At 46.0% G+C, this 21,554-nt stretch overlaps 1 protein-coding gene across 3 annotated transcripts in view; it reads right to left on the reverse strand.

Moving 5' to 3' along the window:
* LOC147701195 (free fatty acid receptor 3-like) overlaps positions 1-21,554 on the reverse strand; it is a 161,411-nt gene that overhangs the window by 62,085 nt on the left and 77,772 nt on the right. The window contains exons 2-3 of one of the 3 annotated variants that reach the window (XR_015297164.1): positions 15,654-15,813; positions 14,607-15,375 (exon numbers count right to left, since the gene is read on the reverse strand). The exons of the other annotated variants lie outside the window; for them this stretch is intronic. The gene's annotated coding sequence lies outside the window, so the exon portion shown is untranslated. Of the gene's footprint in view, positions 1-14,606; positions 15,376-15,653; positions 15,814-21,554 lie in introns of those variants that run through there. 3 annotated transcript variants of the gene reach the window in all.

A 21,554-nucleotide genomic window follows, 5' to 3' on the forward strand; every position in this document is an offset into this window, starting at 1 on the left:
ACGAGACCTCAAGGGACCGACGATCGCCAAGACTGCACGACATCTTTATTACAAGCCCACCGAGTCTTCCACTGGTGAGTGCTTTGGGGTCCGAGAAGCCCCAACCCTGCGCAGCTCCAGCACCCAAGATCAGCCTCCCTGCATCTCCACGATCGGCGTGGGGCCCTTCTGCTGTTTGCTGTGCACCGCGTTGTTTGGCTACTAGCCGGCTGGCTTGTGGCCTTCTGAACGACGCCCGACGACAACTCTTCTGCTGGTCTGGTTGCTCCAGGCTGGCCCTTGCTTCCTTCTTCAAGAGAGGCACCCCGGACCCTCCTGGTCCACTCCAGACGCCATTTTAGGTCCACCGCGTGGGCTTGAATTTGCCAAGGCTTTGTTGCCCAATCCTGGGTCCAGCGACGCCGACAGCTTCTATCTTCGTGGGACAGCTCGATCCTCCATCCTGGTCGCCGACAACGCCTCCTGGTCCGTGAGATCTTCGAGTCAAGCGTCACCCACTCACCTTGTCGAGGTGGCTACCATCCGGTGCCCTCCTGGTGCCCACTGACTACTGGCTAGTAGTCTCGAACTTGGTCCCCTCTGCTTTCAGGTGTCATCTATCTTCAAGATCCAGGCTTGGATCCGACTGAACTTTCTTCACTGGTCACCGGCCAGCATCTTTTCTTCCGGCTCCTGGTCCGTCTACGAGGATTCCCGACGTCTTTTCAGACCTATGCAGCTGCAGCCCCTGGGCTAGGTAACTTCGGCATTTCGGTGCCCCAGCATAGCCTCACTATCCAAGGGTCAGAATCTACTTTCGTTTTCTCCCTACCAGGTCGGGTTCGCCCGAGAACACTAACTTTCTAATTCCTAGCTACCATAGACTTTTGTCCCGCATCTCGCGTGAGAGTGCACACACTGCACCCGAGTCCCCTAGGCCTCCTAGAAGTAATCTAACGATTCCCTAGTCAAGTCCTAGCGATTCCAAAAGCTATTAGTACTGTACTTACCTGCTAGGAATTTCGCATTCCACTTTCAGAGTATATGGTTTTCCGTGCCCCTCGGGCATTTGTATATACTGTGCTAACTTAAGTATTTTTGTAAGAGTTTTGGTTTGTGCTAAGTACCCTGTCCTCATAAAGAGTACAGGGCTGTTGTGATCTTTAAATAAATAACTGTTTATTTTCATAACACTTGTGTGGTGTCCTTTCACTTGGTATTCAAGGGGTATATGTGTGGTAAACAGCTGGCTTAACACGCCCTCTCGAGTCTTTAGCCTTAGACTGCTCGTATCCACGCTACTAGGATAGCTGGTCTATAAGGTTGACTTACAACCAATCATCAATAAGGGTTGCTGGACTGATACATAGTGTTCACTAGAATAGTGAGCACTGCATATCAGGCCACCTTCTCACATCGTTTACAAACTCATCACCTATTTGTAAAATTGGAAAAATGTATATTCAGTTCCAATCGAGTGGAGTTTCTAGGATTTGTGTTATCTCCGCAGGGTGTGATGATGGATCCGGGAAAGGTACGAGCTGTTGAGGATTGGCCGTCGCCAAAGGAGGTGAAGGAAATTCAGAGATTTCTGGGTTTTGCTAACTTTTACCGTTGTTTCATCTCCGGCTTCTCACAGTTGATTGTGCCAATTACTCGACTACTCAAGAAAGGGGTGAAATTCCAGTGGTCCAGTGAGGCAGAGAATGCTTTCGTTACCTTGAAGAAAAGTTTCACGTCCGCTCCACTTTTACGTCATGCTGATCCAGCTGAACCTTTCTTTGTGGAGGCAGACGCTTCTGATCAGGCGATTGGAGGGGTCTTATCGCAGAGACATACGGATACAGGACAACTGCATCCCGTTGCTTTTCGATCACGAAAACTGAATGCGGCGGAAATCAATTACACCATTGCTGAAAAAGAGATTTTGGCAGTAAAGGATGCCTTCGAAGACTGGAGACATTATCTCTTGGGAGCTCGACATAAAGTAACCGTGTTCACGGATCACAAGAACCTGCAATTCTTGAAAACGACCTTAACCCCCCGGCAGCTACGTTGGTCTCTCTATTTTTCTGACTTTGATTTTGTTATTACTTATCGACCAGGCAGCAAGAATGGGAAGGCAGATGCATTGTCGAGAATCGATACAGTAGAAAGCAGCATGTGGTGGAGATTCAACCTATTATTCCGGAGACTCAAGTTATCTGCACAGTCACCTTGGATGGTTTTCAAAAAGAAGTCCAGAAAAGTCTGTCTACGGAAGAAATCAAGGCCTGGGTAGCTCAAGATCCAGAACGCAAGTGTCACCAGCAATTGCCATACTATCGAGAAGCTTTATATCTCCCGGCTTTGTCCTTACAAGAAAAGGCCTTGAGAATGTGCCATGATCAACCACTAGCTGGCCATAAGGGCATTATGAAAACTCTAGATCTGGTTCAGCGTTATTTTTGGTGGCCTGAGTTGTCTTCCTCTGTCAAGCAGTATGTGTTGTCTTGTGATTTATGTGCCCGGAGTAAAGCTACATGTCAAGTCCCGCAGGGTATGTTGCAACCCTTACCAACTCCTACCTGTCCGTGGCATACTGTATCCATGGATCTTATTGTAGATCTTCCCCTTAGCAAAGGGTTTAACACCATTTTGGTCTTTGTGGATACCTTCTCCAAGATGTGTCATTTTGTCCCCCTGATTGGACTCCCCTCTGCAAAAGAGTTGGCGAGACTATTTGGAGAATACGTAGTGAGGTTACATGGAGTTCCCAAGATAGTAATTTCTGATAGGGGGGCTCAATTTGTTTCTCACTTCTGGAAGGCTTTTCTTCATGGGTTAGGGGTTGATACTAGGTACTCTACCAGTTATCATCCAGAGACTGACGGTCAAACTGAGAGTCAAAATCAGGAACTTGAACAATATTTAAGACTGTTTCTTATGGATCAGGGAGGAGTGTGGGCTGATCAGTTATGGATGGCTGAGTTCGCACGTAATAATGCGAAAAGTGCATCTACGGGCTATTCTCCTTTCTATGTTAATTATGGTAGACATCCTAACCCTTTTTGTGTTCAGGAGGAATTGAGGGTGCCAGCAGCAGGGGAGTTATTGAAAGATATGTCTTCCATTCACAAATCTGCAGAAGAGAATTTGATTCAGGCTAAAGTGAAGTACAAGCAACATGCAGATCGACATCGTAAACCAGCTCCTGAGTATCTGACAGGTGATAAGGTGTGGTTGTCCACTAAGCATTTGCATCTCAAGGGAAATAGGAAGTTTCAGCCTCGGTTTGTGGGTCCATATGTAATTGAGGAGGTTCTGGGTCCAATTACTGTGAAATTGAGGCTTCCTCCTAACATGAAGATCCATCCTGTCTTCCATGTTTCCTTGTTGAAGAAAACTTCCCCTCAGGTTAGAATAGAGAAGCCTCCTCCTCCGCTTCTCGTTCAGGGACATTCTGAATATGAGGTCAAGGGCATTCTGGACTCCAAGATCCGTTCCAATAAGTTGTTTTATCTGATCGATTGGAAAGGATATGGTCCGGAAGATCGATCCTGGGAAAAAGCTGAAGATGTACATGCTTCTCAGTTAGTAAAACGCTTTCATTCTCAGTTTCCATCCAAGCCAGGACCGCTGTCTCGGTCTTTGAGAGGGGGTACTGTCAGGAATCATTCAGTCAGTTCCTTATACAATTCAGGACACTTTCGTTCCAAGAAGACATCCAGGGTTGTGGTGAAACCTAGGATGGTGAGTTTCTGGGTAAATGTGAAATAGTTTGGAAATTCAAGATGGTCGCCGCTATTGCCGTGGTGACATATTGGCGACGTTCTAGTTTCCAGTAATCTTGAGGAGCGAGAGCTCAGAGCACTGCGCACTTCAAAATAGACTCTGCCGTGAGTGGCCGTCATTCAAGGCGCTCACAGGAATTTCAAGTTTCAGTGTTTTCAGTGAGAATAATTCATAGCCCTGTTTCTGAATATCTTAGTTCTAAGTCGGATGTGGGTGTAAGGTATCGTAAACCAAGACTGTGAAAGGTTTGAATCTTTCGACGTGCCAGTGAAGAAAAGACCGTCGGAAGGAGGTTGCGCATTACAGTAATTCCAGCGAAGAGTTTCTGAGGAGTTCTTTGATCGAGAAAGACTTTCTGAACTTTTCCTGAGGAAAATTATCCTCAACTTGGCAGTTCCATCACTTCAGAGCTACGCAAGGCTGCAAACGGCTTTGACGATTCAGAAAAGGGGGTGGTGATGAACAGAGTGTCTGAATTAAGCATACCACTCTTACCCAGTCCAAAGATCAGGGCTTGATCCATCACCGTTATTTATTCCACTGCACCATCCCAGCTCAGAACCTGGCTATATGCAAATCAGTCTTCTAGTTTCCAGTAATCTTGAGGAGCGAGAGCTCAGAACACTGCGCACTTCAAAATAGACTCTGCCGTGAGTGGCCGTCATTCAAGGCCCTCACAGGAATTTCAAGTTTCAGTGTTTTCAGTGAGAATAATTCATAGCCCTGTTTCTGAATATCTTAGTTCTAAGTCGGATGTGGGTGTAAGGTATCGTAAACCAAGACTGTGAAAGGTTTGAATCTTTCGACGTGTCAGTGAAGAAAAGACCGTCGGAAGGAGGTTGCGCTTTTACAGTAATTCCAGCGAAGAGTTTCTGAGGAGTTCTTTGATCGAGAAAGACTTTCTGAACTTTTCCTGAGGAGAATTATCCTCAACTTGGCAGTTCCATCACTTCAGAGCTACGCAAGGCTGCGAACGGCTTTGACAGCAAACAGTCAATCACCGGAGGATAAAGTAAGACTTTTCCGATCTTTCTTGGAAGACATTCCAGTTCCCCCCAGAGCTTCCCCATTGCGCTACCCCTTTTCTTCCCTCCCTCTTTCTCCTTCCTGGTTCCTTTTTGCGCGTATCTTCCAAGTGTTCAAGACTGTAGATGAGCAGCATGACAATTTACTAGAACCTGTGAACAGACTCCCAATTTGAAAGCAACGTTGCCATTGAAGAAGGTAGGGGGGGAAATACTTGGTTTAGTGTCAGGGAACATTTTCCTCTATTCAGTTTACTAACGGGGTGTTCTCCTTTTTTCAGTATTGTCCACTCCTTCTTGGTAACAACTCGCAACCATATACAGAGAGGGGCAAGGCTCTAAGGACAACTGGTAGGATAAATTGGATTTGAGTATTATATGTCCTGGAAGCGTAGTTGGAGTTTCTGCATTGTCTTTCTCTCTTTCCTCTGTGCATTAGGAACCCAAGTGCAGTCCTGAAAGCCAGTAGAACATAGAAGGACTAGTTGGTGCCAGTTGTCGTTGGAGTGTCTCTCTTTTCTGTCCACTTCCCCTTTCCCTGTCTCTGGTGCCGTTGCTCGCGAAGCAGCGTCACTGGGGATAGGGCATTGAGAGCCAGCATCAGTTCTGCCTCTGCGAAGAATCTGGGACCTGACAACATCGCACTGCTTTAACTACGCAACTGTGACAATGCAACTGCTCAAATAATGCATACCATTACAACGCATATCATTACAGCGCATGTCAATACAACGCATTATAAGTAATGGAGATTTTTTAGTTTAGGGTGGGTATGGATTTGGGGGTAGATGGGAATAGTTATTTTTTAATTGTAACAACAATGGAGGAGTACCCCCTGGGAAAAAAAGAGAAAAATCTCTGTTTCTAGAGCTTAAAGCTCAGGTCAGCACAATATGCCCCAACCTGTTACCGGACAGTGCATGTCCTACTAGAAGCATGGGTATTCCATATAAGTGACCTTTCACAGGTGACTACGAACAGCACATTATATGTTAAGTGTATATCCATGTTTTGTCCACCCTGGTACGTGATCCCAACCCTGATCCCCCCTTCTTTTTTTTTTTCTTACAGGTTTTTCTCCTGAATGAGGAAAAGACACACCCTTTTACACTAGATCGCAATTTTGCGGTCTTCCAATTGAATGAGGGCAGGGTGCACCTTAGCGTGTGCTGGCCACCCAGTTCAATCACCACGGTCCTGACGAAAACCTAAGAATCTTTTCAATGGTTGAAACATGTAGACTAAGCATGAGCGAATTTTGCGGATCTCGCGTTCGCGAATTTTGCGGATTTGCGGATTCGCAATCCGCAAAATCCGCGAATTCCCGCGAATTTGCGGATTTTTTTTTTTTTGTGTTCGCCCGTGTTTCTGCCAGTTCGCGAGGGTTTTGTACACTTTCGCAAATTGCGAACTTACCTGTCGGGTCGCAAGTTTCGCGAACTTGTTGTTTCTACGTGTCCAGCCTGTTTGGGACACTCTTCTTCATCACTGCCACTCTCTGTCACCACTGCCACTCTCTGACTACTCATGCCACCCTCTGGCCCACCCATGCCACCCTCTGTTTCATCACCACACCCTCTGGTTGTCCAGTGTACATTATTTTCGGCAAAGCAAAGCACACCTTCCCTGCCTCAAGTGACCTGAATTAATTTGGGGCTGATTCATGTGTCACAGAATATTTTTTTAGCTGGCACCTGCTTCCTTAGTGCGCCCTGATTAGTGATCTTTTGCACTTGCTAAGTGCTTTCATTGTTGCAAAATTAGTTACAACACCTGCCCTGCCCCAACTGACAATAATGAATTAGGGGCTGATTAATGGATTTTAACTTCCAGCCTGGCTCCTGCTTGTCTCCCTTAGCTGTAATTCAGGACCTTTGTGGCATATGTGTAACTATTCTGAGGTTCAGAGCAGGGTCACATAATAGTTGCAACTGCCAACTGAACTCTGGAGGGGCCCCTCAGGAAGCACTCCAGGAAATGGCTACTAATGATGAGCCTGAACTTTTGAACCTGGTAAGTAGTTACTTTCAGTTTTGCTAAGATCGTATTTCTGCAATTTTGCACTTATTCGCGGGGCGCGAACTCACGCGAACAGTGCGAGCAGTGCGAGCAAAATCCGCTGCTCGCGGATTTGCGGATTTTGCGGGAAATTCGCAAATCTCGCGGATTGCGGATTTCCCGAAAATCCGCAAAATCCGCGAGCGGAACGGATTTTCCGCCCACGCCTAATGTAGACCTTATTATTAATTTTTCTTGTAATACTCACATAGCACACTATGCTACTTTTTAACGCATTTCACGTTTTGAGACACAAAAGCCTACCTAATTAGGCACAGGTTCCACAATGCTTTTATAGGGGTCCAAGCACTCAAGAATAAAGTCTTGAAGTGAGTAGTTTTGGCCCTTTTTAACATACTCATCACTGTAATTTTATGCACATATAAAAGAAAAAGAAACCCGCTCCACTGTAATCTGACGACGAATAGAGGAAAGAGCCCTGTGCGGAGGAACTGACCCTGGACCCTGGGACTTGAACTGTGCCCTCTCGTGCCTGCTCCGGTGCTGCTCCTTGCATCGCGCAGTAGGAGGAGGCGCTGGGTGTGAGCTCTGTGCTGCTGGGGAGGACAACCGGCTTTGCTGCAGGGTGGAGCGTTGCGCAGCAGGGACTCACTCTCCCAGGAGTCCCTGCTCGACCACAGCCACCTGGTCCGCGCCACCTGTCAGCCACGCCCCCAGGCGAGTAAACTGATTTAATCACCTGTGCCCCAGTGACCGATGGTAATCCTTTCTGCTGACGACGAATAGAGGAACGAGCCCTGTGCGGAGGAACTGACCTTGGACCCCGGGACTTGAACTGTGCCCTCTCGTGCCTGCTCCGGTGCTGCTCCTCGCATCGCGCTTTAGGAGGAGGCGTTGGGTGTGAGCTCTGTGCTGCTGGGGAGGACAACCAGCTTTGCTGCAGGGTGGAGCATTGCGCAGCAGGGACTCACTCTCCCAGGAGTCCCTGCTCGACAACAGCCACCTGGTCCGCGCCCCCTGTCAGCCACGCCCCCAGGGGATCACACACTCCTTATATCCGGCCCAGTCCGCCGCTGCGCGGGACGTGCCGGGCTAAGCCCGGGCAAAGGGCGGGCCCTCTGTGGCCCTCAGAGGCCTGAGGAGACCGGACTGGACCAGGACCCCTGCCTAATTTGCACTGTGAGGTACACACCCTTCGCTGACTCTATCTAGTCTTTGTTATTGCTCGCTATTAGAAAAGTGTAATTGTATTATCATCAGAAGCAAGGCATTACCACCACCAGTATACCCCAACTGTATTCATCATCTAGCAATGTCTAAACAAAAACAATCTGTTACTCCCTGCAACACGATGAACAATTATCTAGTTCAGGTGGTGGCCAAAATAAATAACGAACGTAGGTCTTCGCTGGGTCTTAGTCCAACACCAATAGTTACTCCATTGGACACCCCAATGGTGAATCTTCTGGAGTTGGATAATATTAACGAAACTGCAGCATTCTCCCAACCTAGCACTGATAGCCCTATGTTGAATGCTTCCACTAACTCAAACTTAGACATAATAGTGGAAGATGAATTGGTTGACCTCCAAAAATATATAGAGCTAGTTGAGGATAAATCTCCTCCTCCGGCGCCCGTTCCAGCGCCGAGAGTAGCCAAAGGGGCCACCAAATACCAACCTAAGCGAGGCGGGCTCCGCTCTAGTAGGAAAAGACCTGCCACCCCCCTAGTAAAAACACCATAGAAGAGGCAGGGAGAGAAGACGATGGTAGCATGTTGTGGGATGATGCCAATATTAAGAAAATTATGGGTATGTTGGACTTGAAGTTAAATAGGAATCATCAAACCCCTGTTATCTAAAATTGACCACCTCACTGACAAAGTTAATAAACTTGAGGGTCTTTTGAAAAATACCAACGATAATGTGGAGGCCATACCTAACCAGGTTGTAAGCATGTTAGAGGAAAAAGAAAATACGGGCACTCAACCAGGAAAGGGGAAAGAACAAGTAGCCCCAACCCATTCCTCCATACCAAACCTAGGACTAGGTACACACACCTTATTAGATGATGGTCCCATAGCAAGACCGGTGACGATTGAGGAACCCGGCTTAGATGCTGGACCGGTGGAGCTAATCGTAGAAGCCTCCCCTATGATCCTGGTCCTAGCTAACGTCCCACTCTTGAAACCAGGCCAGGTAGAATCTCCCCAATCATTACAAAATAAAGCGTTGCTCTGGTTGAGCAATAACATGCATATTTCTCCATGGGGCAAACAAAAACTGGCACAGGATTTGTTAACAGCAAGAAGAGTGAAGTGGATAGGGAGCAACATTAAAAGATTTGAGGGGGACTGTGGGGTACTAAATTTTAAGGGACCTGAAGTACTGCCTGAAGTCTTACTTAACCTATTTCCCCCCTAACGTAGAACAGCAGAAATATTTCCACTCACACTGGACTTATTTTATAGCAGAAGAGGTCTTGTAGCAAATCCGAATATTCTTAGGACCAAGTGGTCAGTTTTGGGAAGTAGAAGAGGATGGGGTGTCCCAAATCTTGATCAAGGCTTGAGTATTGAAAATAGATTTTCTGCCCTTTCTAATTTAAATGAGTGCGATTGACTGGAAGAGTTTAAACATGTGCAAGGGAACACTGAGGGAAGGAGCACAAACCTAATTACTGCCAATATGGTGTGCGCACAAGCTATTCAGCAGGCAGGAAATTGTAGCAAATCAAAAGATTCTAACGCAAGGGGAAGGGAAAACACCCTGCACAATAGAAGTACCAATCCCGAAATTGTAAGGAGCACCGGTTGGTTGTCGGAGCAGGACTCATATGACCAACTGAATGCCCCCGCAGCGGTCTCAGAGGTTGTAACCACTTTGACCGCTGAGCCGGTATGCAGTGGTACAAGGTTAGGTCAAGTAGGGAGTAAAACTGGCAATCCTATCCTGACCCTTATGTCATGGAATATTGCAGGTATAGCGTCTAAAATGGTAACTCCTGAATGGTGTGATTTTATTGATAATTATGATATCATTTTACTGCAAGAAACCTGGACTTTAAGCCCGGTTTTTCGCCAGGGGTATGTGAACTTTCATATTCCAGCAACAAAAAACCGAAAAGGCTGTCCCTCGGGAGGGCTGTTGATATGGATACGTCAGTCATTGGACTGCACAATAATACAAAGATCACTGCCAACTAATGATATCTTAGCACTTAGAGTGCGATGGGGCAATGGCCAAGAAATTTTACTTTTTAACATATATGCTAGGAGGGTGGGGGCCGGAAATACCTCAGAAGTAGTATCTGTCTTAGAACAGGAGCTGGAGCTCCTACCCCTGGAACAACATATCATAGTAGGGAGGGACATAAATTCTACCTTTGAACTCTTGAGTGAGGAGGATAGGATTATGACAGAGGAGGAGGATAATAAATGCTTGAGGTGCCTGCCATTAAAAGGTGGAGTGCAGTGGCCATCCAAATGAAAAGTCTTTGCCTGGCAAGAGGCCTAAGAGTGGCTAATGGGCGCACGCCCTCTGACCGCAACGGGTCCAGTACGTTTAACAACGGCCGGGCAACCAGCAGAATTGACTATTTCTTGGTAGATGGAAGGGAATGGAGCAAACTGATAGATATGGTTGTGGTAACAAGAATAGAAAGTGACCACAATCCTTTGTGCATGACTTTCCATCCATATCAAGGGGCTGTGGGGCATAGTACCAATGTGGAAAGGGTCACCCAGGACATAGTCTGCACAAACAATCAGCGCCACCTGAAATGGAATAGGCTTGTAGAAGATGTAGAGAAAATAGATGACCTGAAGAGAGCAGTGATTGAGGAAATAAATGAGATAAAACCCCATGTTGGGAAGGTAAACTTCCAAGATCATATGATGGCGACCCACACTAAATTACTTCCACAGATTACAGGCCTTTTTCATAAAAACGGTTAACCTTAGCAAGGGTAAAAAACATCTCCCCAGACTGGGTTGGTACGACAAAAGCTGCAGATTGGCGCGCCAAAGCTTGAGTATTGAACTAAGAGAGGGAAACACTGTTGCAGTTAGGAAGGCTAGGGATATATATAGATTAACACAAAAACAAGCTAAGAAAAGATGGGACGAGGAGCGCTGGTGTGAACTCAAGCATGCCTGCGCATCCAAAGATTCAAAGTTATTCTGGTCAACTGTAAAATGGGATAGGGGAGGTATAGCCGCCCAACCACAAAACCATGTCCCCAAGAACAAGTGGACCGAGTTCTTTAAACCTCAATATGCCCTTAGCCTAACGCAAGTCATTGACATTACACTTCCAACTGTGTACTATAATCATGAAGTGTTCAATGAAAAGGATGTTAGTATCGCTTTGGAGTGTGTAAAGGGGGGAAGAGCCCCGGGCATGGACGGTATACCAGCAGACGTCTTCCTAAGCGATCAGAGGTCATGGTGCACGTATTTCTCATGGTTAGCCAATGCAGTGGCCATGGGAGGGGAAGTGCCTCCATCCTGGAAGGGTGCGGAAATTATCCCCGTATTAAAAAAAGGTGACAAATCCCTCCCCAACAACTATCGACCCATCAGTCTCATAGATACAGCCCAGAAACTGATGGGCCGATTAGTGCAGAACAAGCTGCAAACCTGGATAGAGGATAATAACATCTTGTCGCCCTACCAAGCGGGTTTTCGTCCCTTGACTAGTTCTATAGATCAGGTCTTCTATTTCATGGCCAGTTACTGGAGAAATGTAACGTTAAATAAGGGTACCCTCTATGCCGTTTTTGTGGATCTAAGAGCCGCATTTGATCTAGTGCCTAGACAAAAGCTGTGGAGGACTTTGGCCGAAGCAGGAATAAGCCCAGAACTTCTCACTCTCCTTGTGCGTCTGCATGAAAATAATTATGCTAAAATCAGGTGGGGGGCGCAGGGAGAAGTGACAGAGCCATTCCCAGTAGAGCCGGGAGTGCGGCAAGGGTGTGTCATGGCCCCAACACAATTCTCCATTTATATTAACGGTATTGTGGATTACCTGAACAAATCTCCAAGTGATGCCCCCAAAATTGCAGGCTCATATGTCCTCGTCCTCATGTTTGCGGATGATACGCTTATACTGTCACGCACCCCAAGCAGTCTCCAAAAGGCTGTAAATGCATTTGGCGATTTTTGTGATAGTCGGGGCCTTGAGCTGAACACTACTAAGACAAAGTTTATGTGTTTGAACCGCCAGTCCACATTTAAAGGTGCAATTACCTATAAGGGCACTCCTCTAGAGAAAGTTGAGGCTTTTTCCTATCTAGGAATAATGTTACAGGATAATATGAAATGGAAGTCTCACATTACCATGGCAGTATTAAAGTTTAGCCAGCTTGCAGGAGCAGTTGCACGTAAACATAGAGCCTCGCTGACAAAGCCAATAAATTGTGCCCTCGAAATTTACAAAATGAAAGTCCTGAGTGCCTGTATGTATGGCTCCGAACTTTGGGGTTTCTCAAATTTAGCAGACCTGGGTTCAGCGGAAAACAGGTTCTTGCGTCGGCTGGTAACGGTCCCACAAAGTACACCCACAATGCCATTGAAACTGGACCTTGGTCTAAGAAGCATTGAGGACATAGCACGATTGCGGCCATTGTTGTACTGGAGGCGCCTGATGGTGACGCCGGAACTAGCCCACTATGCATCGGCACTGTTAGATGTTGTCAAGTTTGATCAATTTCATTGCATTGTTTGGCTGAAAGATCTGAGGGGTCTACTGGCAAAGTTAAAGCTGGACCATCTTTGGGGTAATATGGATGTGACAAAGTTTCCAACTAAAGCAAAACTGAAAGAAATATGTTGGGAGATGGTGTATTCCTCAATCTATTGTGCTGGGTCAAGAGCTAATCTAACTGGCCGCTTTTTGGATATTAAAATGGTTCCATCCTGCGAAGCTTATTGGGATATAATTGTAAGGCAGCGTGACAGGAAGTTATACTTCCAATACAGAGTCGGACCACTCCCAGTAAATGCTTTTAAAAAACATTGGTTTCCATCACGGGATGAGAACTGTTATTATTGCAAAGACCAAATAGAGCATATCTCCCACTTGTTGTTTTGCTGCCCACTATATGCTAGTCCAAGGCGCAAATGGCTAAGACCAGTTTGTTTAAATCTGGGCACTCGTAGCCAGGCGACTGCACTGAGAATATTAGAAACAGATTGTTCGCCGCTCTTTGCAATTGCCGTAGCCAAATTTCTTGGTTGGGTTTTGGTGATCCGCACTCGCATTTTATTAGATATTGTATCTGATTAAAAATACGGTTTTTAGGATAGAATTCTTTTTACCAATTTATGAATCAAGTAAATGTTTTTAATTGTGCATTGTATTCGACTGTCAATTGTTTAATATGTATTTTATTGTGAGTATTTTTAGACATAGTATGTAAATGTATTTGAGCTTATATAGCGCACAGCTACCCGCAGTGGGTTTCCCGGCACTTGCTTAGGGAACCCGTCCTGGTATTCCCCTGTGAGATAACCCCAGCAGGGTATACACAAGGTGAAAGCCAGGCATCCTGCCGCAAGGGCCTGTTGTGGAGATTAAGCAAGCTATTGCCCAGAGTCGCAGAGTGTGAACCCGTGAGTCAAGAAGGCACCGGAGCGAGAATTAGCGAGTCCGTGGAAGTTTTAGCCCAAGACCCGCCGAGGCGGGGAATTGAACCCTGGTCCAGGGCCGATCTCAGCTTCCGGGTCTGCAGCCTCTAACCCCTGAGCCACACTTCTCCACTGTATTTATTTGTATAGTGTTAGGGAGGAATTGTTTTTATGACGAATGTCGAATAAAGCTTTGAAATTTGAAATTTGAGTAGTTTTGGCCCTTTTTAACACACTCATCACTGTAAATTTATGCACATATAAAAGAAAAAGAAACCCTCCCCACTGTAATCAGGTGTCGCAGCACACCCTGTGGGCACTCAGCCTATGGGGTGGGACCCCGATGATGAAGCATGTCACCAACTAGGTTGGTGAGTGAGGGGTCTTCTAGTAGGACATGCACTGTACGGTAACAGGTTGGGGCATATTGTGCTGACCTGAGCTTTAAGCTCTAGAAACAGAGATTTTTCTCTTTTTTTCCCAGGGGGTACTTCTCCATTGTTGTTACAATTAACCCCGGGGACCAGGAGTTCCCACCTCACATAGTTGGTGTAATTTCCCTGACTCTCTCCTTTTGTTATTTATAGTTATTTTTACCCCTATACTATCCAACACTTTCCCTACTGTTGCACTCTCTGGATTGGGAATAGTAATTTTTACCCCTACGCTATCCAACACTTTCCCTACTGTTGCACTCTCTGGAGTGGGAATAGTAATGTTTACACCTACGCTATCCAACACTTACCCTACTGTTGCCCTAAAAGTATTATGCGTTGTAATGGTATGCGTTGTAATGGAATTTGTTGTAATGGTAGTTTTTAAAAATACCATGTAATGGCAAGCATTGTAACTGTGGTTGTGATGTAAAAACTGTGTTGTAAAAGCATGTGTTGTAATTGTTTGCATAGTAATGTCATATATTCGCTTAGAACAATAAGAAAGCTTTTGAGATGGCTACCTGAACCATGGCGCTGAAGTCTGGTGCAAGGATTAGTCATCTTGCCCCTGGATTATGAAAACCCCCTATACCTGGGAAGTCTCAAGGCTGTTATCAAAAGATTGCAGGTTATCCAGAATTCTGCTGCCTGCATATTTTTTTAAATCTCTAAACATCAGTCTGCAACTGCGGCTCTGGCAAGTCTGCACTGGTTGCCGTTCATTAAAAGAATACAACATATACTTAGTTAGCACACTGGTATTTAATCACAATGTGCATGGAGGTGCAGTATATCATACAACAATACATCTTATGTTCAAATTACATTAGTGCCCCAGGGAGTGAAAGAGTGGGATGGGGTGAAGGTGAGAGAAAACATATAGAAAATTATATGCAAGGTTTTACAAGGTAAACAATGCTGGTCCTCAGCTCAAAAGTTTTATAGGTTACTCAACTCTGGCTTTAACGTAGAGCCAGCTGAAAGAGGATCAACCAATGTTCATTGCAAATTTTAGCAAAACCATGCTCAATGCACTTATGTAGATATCCTCAGTGTAGGTGGCGCAAGCTGGTAGGGGGATAGGTTGTCGACGTTTCAACCCCAAATGTAGAGTCAGGTATCTGTAAAACCTTAAAACGGGGTCTTCATCAGGACAGTGGTGATGTGGTGGGGCAGGGTTACCTGGAATAATGAAGTGTAGTGAGTGACTGAATACATAGCAGCACAGTGATTTTAAATCGCAGGGAGTGCCTAAGGGCCTTTACCGTAAAAAGGATATCAATGGTTGGGCTATCCGTCTCCAATCAAGGGAGAACAGAGGTTAGTCTGTAAGACATTGTAAGAAAAGGGGGCGCGTATAAGCTCCAGAGAGAACATTTATGAGGGAGATCAAATTGTGAAGTACAACTAATCGTGGTAGCTGATATAAACTCACAGTTGATCAGGGCAGAATCGTGATCAAAAAGGGCTTAGTTCATGGTACAATGACAGGCCACCACACAGGTCAGCAATTCCTAGAAGAAATAAACACGGAGGGAACAACATTAGTTATTGACTGGGGAGTCAAGGGTAAAAATACGTGTGACTACCACCCCGATCACTCACTTGGGATCAAGGTGTAGTCGTATCGTCAGTGGTACAAATGGGGAATCAAATAAGCCGCATGCAGAGGTCGGCAATGTCTGAAAAATGGGAACAGGCACGGAAGACTAAGTGCGCGGTAAATCCTAACAAGAGTATGTAGACAAATGCGCTGGGCCTGCCCAAGATAGTGAAGCAGAGTAGTAAATACCTGGGACAATGGCCGCCAACGATTCCTGAAGGGGTCCTGTGGTTTGCCGATGAATCAGCAGTCACACGGGAAACGTGCCTAGAACAAACAGAACCAGCAGCGGAGGGAGTTCTTTTGCGTTCAAAGCCCCTGAGCTCTGGAATGCACTTCCCCAGCATCTCTGGAAAACAGAATCCAAACCCAAAGTTAGGAAATTGCTAAAACCTATCCTGGTCAACTAATTCTACTCTTTCAGCTGAGCTACCCTAGCGCTGGGAGGCCCTTCTTGGATCCACATGCTTTGGAAAGGTTTATGAATAGAAAAGAATAGAATACGGTGCATTCCTGCCCTTTTATTGGATGCACAGCAGCACAGCAGGAAGGCTTGCTGCGCTGTTGGGAGTCAAAATATAGTAAATGAGGACCTAACCTTTTGAACCAGACTCAAGTCTCAGTGTTGCCTCAGCATTCTGTGATTCTTGGTGAATCAGTTAATGTCCCATGCTTTAAATAAATGATGTAACTGGTGGTGCTCGTGTAAAGTGCTTCCATACCCTTGGGCAAGTGTGCTTTATATTAAACAAGTATTGGTAAACACATTAGGTTTCATCAATGTCATTAATAATAAACTGCTTTTGTTGTAAGTTGTAGCTTGCTGAGTAGGTGTACATTATAAGTTACAGAAAGTCTGTTAAATTGTTATGACTTGTTTATGTACAAAAAGGCAATATATTGTGCTATTACTTGTGGTATAGTGTAAATAGGTAGGACCAAAATGTTGATGTAATAGCAATATTATGTGTTTAGAGAAGTACTGACAACTTTTAGGCCCAATGCCACTGCTCTGGCTAAACCATTCAAATCACACCTAGTGCCTGCAAAATAACTGCATTTGTGACTGCCTGTTTAGTAGTGAAATATACCAATATTTGGTGTTTAGAAGAGTTCTGACAACTTTTGGCCCCAGTGCCACTGCACCTGCAGCTCCATTGAAATGACAGCCCTTGTGCCTGCTAGATAACTGCACTTGTAACTGCCTGTTAGGTAGTAATGTTTAGCAATTTTCTGTGTTTAGTGGGATCCTTAGAGCTTTTGGCCCCGGTGAGACTGCACCTGCTGCTCCATTAAAATCAAGCCCCTTTTAACTGCAGGATAACTGCAATTGTGTCTGCCGGTATAGCAGCAACATTTAGCAATATTAGGTGTTTTAGAGGAGGTCATGACAAATTTTGAGCCCAGTGTCACTGCACCTACTGCACCATTCAAAGCATGCCCCTGTTGTCTGCAAGGTGACTGCACTTGTGACTGCCTATTTTATAGTAAAATATAGTGATATTAAGTGTTTAGTGGAGTGCCTTGAGCTCTTGGTCCTGGTGCTAGTGCCACTGCTGCATCATTCAAATCATTACCCTTTTGTCTGCTAGATAAATGCACTTCTGACTGTCTTGTTTAGTAGTTATACAAGATGGACTGTCGACTTCCTGATGGTTTGCTTCTGGTTTAGGGAGTATGATTGTGTTGGTGGTCCTGGGTTATACTAGAGCTTGTCATTAGGCTTTACGGGTCTATCCCGGTTTGCTGATTGGATTGTTTTTTTTAAAAGAGAGTCCAGGTCTCTTCTGTAATATACAGCGTCACCCCAGCATGCAATGGATGAATTACTTTGACGCCATTTCCCAAAAGCACGTGGTATTTTTGGCTTTGGGATCGTAAAGGAGTTTTGCCCACACCACTCCTTCTTTGGACCTATTGATGTCCCATTTGAGTTTTTGGAGTCTGTTTCTCTGTTGGCGTAAAGATAAGCTGAGGTTCTGGTCTCCAGGATTGTGCCTCAGTGATCTAAGCGTTTTGTTTATTGATTTTTAGTTGTTTTTAGTTAGGTCCGCTGTGGACTAGGAACCCATCCCTCTTCTCTTCATTGTGGGGTGGCTTGTATTTGGCTATTGAAGCAAAAGAGATTGATAGTTTGGCGGTGAAGGTTTCCCATTTGCTGATAGGGACTGTTTTGTTTCTATAGCAAGGCCTTCGCGGCTTGAAGAACCTCCCCAGTGTTTACTAGTAAGGATTTCATTCGTTTAAGGTTGATTGTATGACAGGAGTGTAAACCCCCTGGTGGGATTACCAATGTTGGTGTGATTGCCTGCAACTGTACCTCCTAGGGGCAATGGTTACTTTCCCCCTAGTCCCCAAGGTGGAACCTCACCACATAGTGAAAGAGTGGGAGGGAGACCAATGTGTATTTAGTGTTGAATATGTGGTATCGGAGTAGAATGGAGGTGCTCGTGTGGGGTCTTTTTGGAATCTACCGTTTAAGGCACAGAGATTGATTTGCTTTTGGTCTTCCAGCAGACGCCTGGCCATATTGCTTTTGAAGCCACTTCAGGCTTCCTTTTTTGGTCTGTAATGTTCCAGATAAGAGACTGAACCAGCACTTCCTCATCAGCCAAGGAGCCTAAGATGTGTAGATTTTGGTCCCCTGAGAGGATGAGATTTGGGGTGTCCTGCTTGCTTATGGTTGTCAAGAGGTGGTCCATGAGATGCCTAGATTCCTGGATTTTTGTTTCAGATTTACATGGACATTTATTATTATCACCTCCTCCTCATTTCTTTTAAGGTTTAGGGAGATCTTAATTGTGTTGATGGATGGGGATTTCCTTTACAGTAGTGATGTCAGTTATTGAAATGTAGATTTCCAGCACACCTGATGAGTGACTGTATTGTGATTTCCTGACTGCCGGTGTGTGGAAGCAAATAAAACCTTGCAGTTGGTGTGGGTCAGCCATCCATGCTTCCTGCAGCAAGACTATGTTGAATGATTTAATGTATAATGTGAACTCCAGGGCAATTCTCAGTCCACTGATGTCCCATGAGCAGAAGCACAAGGGCAACATGATCTGTCGAGGCGCCCCTTTCTGTTGCACGTTTTGTCATTGGGCATCTGTGGGCACATTTACGGTTCTGGAGATCCGCTGGACAGCCGAGTGCATAGGTAAATACTGTGATTGGGGTTGGCTGTGATGCTTGCTGTATACTCCTTCCCTTGCAGGTTATTGCCTCCACGCTCCCCTAAGCACTCAATGGGTGATTTCTCTGCTGCCACTGATTTTGTTCTTCTTATTGGAAAGTAGTGGATGTGGGTATACAGTGCAGTGGTAATACTTATTTCCCATGATATAAATGTTTTGCATTCTTTGAGCACTTTTTTGGCAAGCAATGTTGATCTCCAGGGAGGCTGGTTGTGTTAATGTCCCTTAAAGCTTGGATGGTTGTCAGTAACTGGAGAATGTTCCCTCTGTACCGGGTATCACAGTTCCCTTTTGAATTGGACTCAGGTTTGAAAAGCAGAATGTAGGAATCCGGCTGCTGCCTGGTATTGGTTTCCTATTCCCCCTTTAGATGCCGACCTCGTGGATTTAGATTCAGTGGCCTGTCTCTGTTAATGTGTGGTGGCCCAGTGCCTTGCAACCAGTGGCAGTTTGAGCCATTCGTGCCTTCCGTCTCGGGCCCTTTTGTCCTTGCGTTGTCAGGCTTAGGTAAGCGGACTGGCCTAGGTTCTGAGCTTACCACTGTCATTGTTGCTGGGCTCAAAATGTTTGACTGTATGAATATTAGGTCTGTGTTGACCCTGGTGCTGTCAATTGTGGCCTCTATGACCACAGACCATTGGCTGTTTAGTTTTCCTTCTTGGTGATGGGCTAGCTTGGTTGATGACTCTCGCATTGCGGTAATTCATGTGCTAAGACAGATATCTGAGGCCCCCTGGGTCTGATTGGGGTGTCCTCCTTTCGTATCTGCTGTGAGATTTTTCCCTTGCAGGGTTGACGTGGCCACCTTGGAACTATTTTTGTTCGATCGGCCTTGAAGGAGTCTGTTGGAGGTTGAGTTGTGTCTGGTTGAGTTACATCCAAGATCTGTTGTTTGGGGCAGAAGAGGGGTTGTATTGCAGCTTGATTTGTGTTAGACATTTGTTGTGTCCTTTCCTCCTGAGTTGACACTGTTGTTTGGCATTATGTGCTGGGGCATCTTTGGGTTGTGGTGTTATTGGTACGATGGTGGGGGCTCCCCCAGGTGGACTTCCTATGGTTGCCTGCATCAGACTTAGCTTTTTAGATGGTACGGTTTGCAGATTGGAAGAATCCTTTTTGTCTATAGACTCTTTATTCAGATCATCAAGGAAGATGGACATCATGGAGAGCAGGGAGGATAGTTTCTCGATTATCGGCCCACAGCTGCAGATCAGGTTTGCCTCTTGTTGGGCCCGGTTTATGAGTTTATGAATTTAGGCTCCTTAGTTTTTCATTAATCCCTCCTATATTTAAGGCCAAGGTGCTAGCAAGCGTCAATTGAATGTCCATCTTGTCAGACTGATATTGGAGAGCTTCCACAGTTAGTTGCAAGGTGTTCCACATGGACTCCCAGATGTTGATGAGCTGGACACTTGAAGGGGCCCTGCAGCTAGGGGCCCACTTCCGTGGTCTCTTCTTTGCATTTGTTGCCTTGAACTGGATTTATTTGAGGGGGTCTATGTGAACAACTATGAGGGGAGTCCAGTGAGTAAGATCCAAGCAGGCAGGGCAGTGACTCGTAAGGCAAGCCCCGGTGCACCGACAATTGCAGAAGAATGAGTTGCCCTGACACCCAGCATTAAATGATCACCCATAGGACCGCCACCCCCTCGACCAAATTCACCTGCGGGTAAACGCGACCCCTGAAGAGGTGAGAGACGTCTGTGAGGTAGAAGCAAAGGAGACTGCTCCTGTACTGCCTTGTGGCTGGAACTCCACCAGAGGGCAGCAGGGCACGGGGCTCACTCGGCATGGCCTCACATTTAAAAGCACAGCTGCAGGAGCAACAGCTCAGCAACCGGGCACTTAAGAGACTTCTGCTTCCTGGGGCTCAGAGGAAAAACAGGCAGCTGTCATTGAATCATAAGCTTCTACTGCCCTCTGACCCCAGGTGCACCAATACATGCCAAGGAAAGGAACACAGGATTACTAATGGGCAATTGTAGAGCAACAGAAAAGGCTGCATTTCATTGCTTTGGGGGAGGAACAGACACTGGTAGCCTCCCATTTCAAACAATACTGATAACCTCCACAAGGAGCTGTTAGCATCTCTCTTCAGAGAAGACTGATAACCCCCACAAGGATCACCTGGAAGCCCAAGTCTGACCCAGCCAAGGATAGCCCAGCCATGGCAGCGAGACCCCACATCAGCCAAAGCTACAGACAGCAAGCACTGGCAACGTGAGAGAGGCCTCACTGAAACATACACACACAGAATAAAATAAATGGGGGATGAATCACAGTTGGTGCAGCATTGGAGAATGAAAGGCTGCAGTTTCCAGTGAAGGAGACCAGCAGCAACCAAGAGCCCCCAAGAAGCCCACAGCTGCCTCAAGCACCACACAGAACATTAAATTCACAGCCAACAGAATACTGCATGCATATAGGCAAGGGACAAAATAAAAATAGGGAGAAGATGTAAAATACCCTATAAGGGAAAAGTGAACGTTATGCACAGCTCCTCTGCTGTCTGGCGCCACAGCAAATGAGAAGCATCACTGGCTGTGAGTGCTCCCACAGTGGCTGTGTGGCTCTAACAAAAGAAAAGCAGGAACACAAGGAGCCAGCTGATGGCGCTATCTCAAGGGGCACAGAGACAATGCACCGTTGCATAAAAGGCTCCCCCAGCACTGCGTTGCCACTGTTAGTCAATTAAAGAAAATTTCACATTAAGTGAGTAACCCTACCAGGTGCACACAACCCTAGGCTAGATACAGCGTTACCAGTGCAGCATCGATGCACAAACACTGCACCCTCGAGAGAAGAAGAGATGGAAGAGAGCTTACCCACCATCAATGAAGTGAACCAACAAGGAGATCACAGAAGGAAATTCCAGATGAGGGGTACCGGTTGGCCA

This window comes from Lissotriton vulgaris, chromosome 7 (genome assembly GCF_964263255.1).
Source record: "Lissotriton vulgaris chromosome 7, aLisVul1.2, whole genome shotgun sequence".
In the NCBI taxonomy this organism is placed as follows: Eukaryota; Metazoa; Chordata; class Amphibia; order Caudata; family Salamandridae; genus Lissotriton; species Lissotriton vulgaris.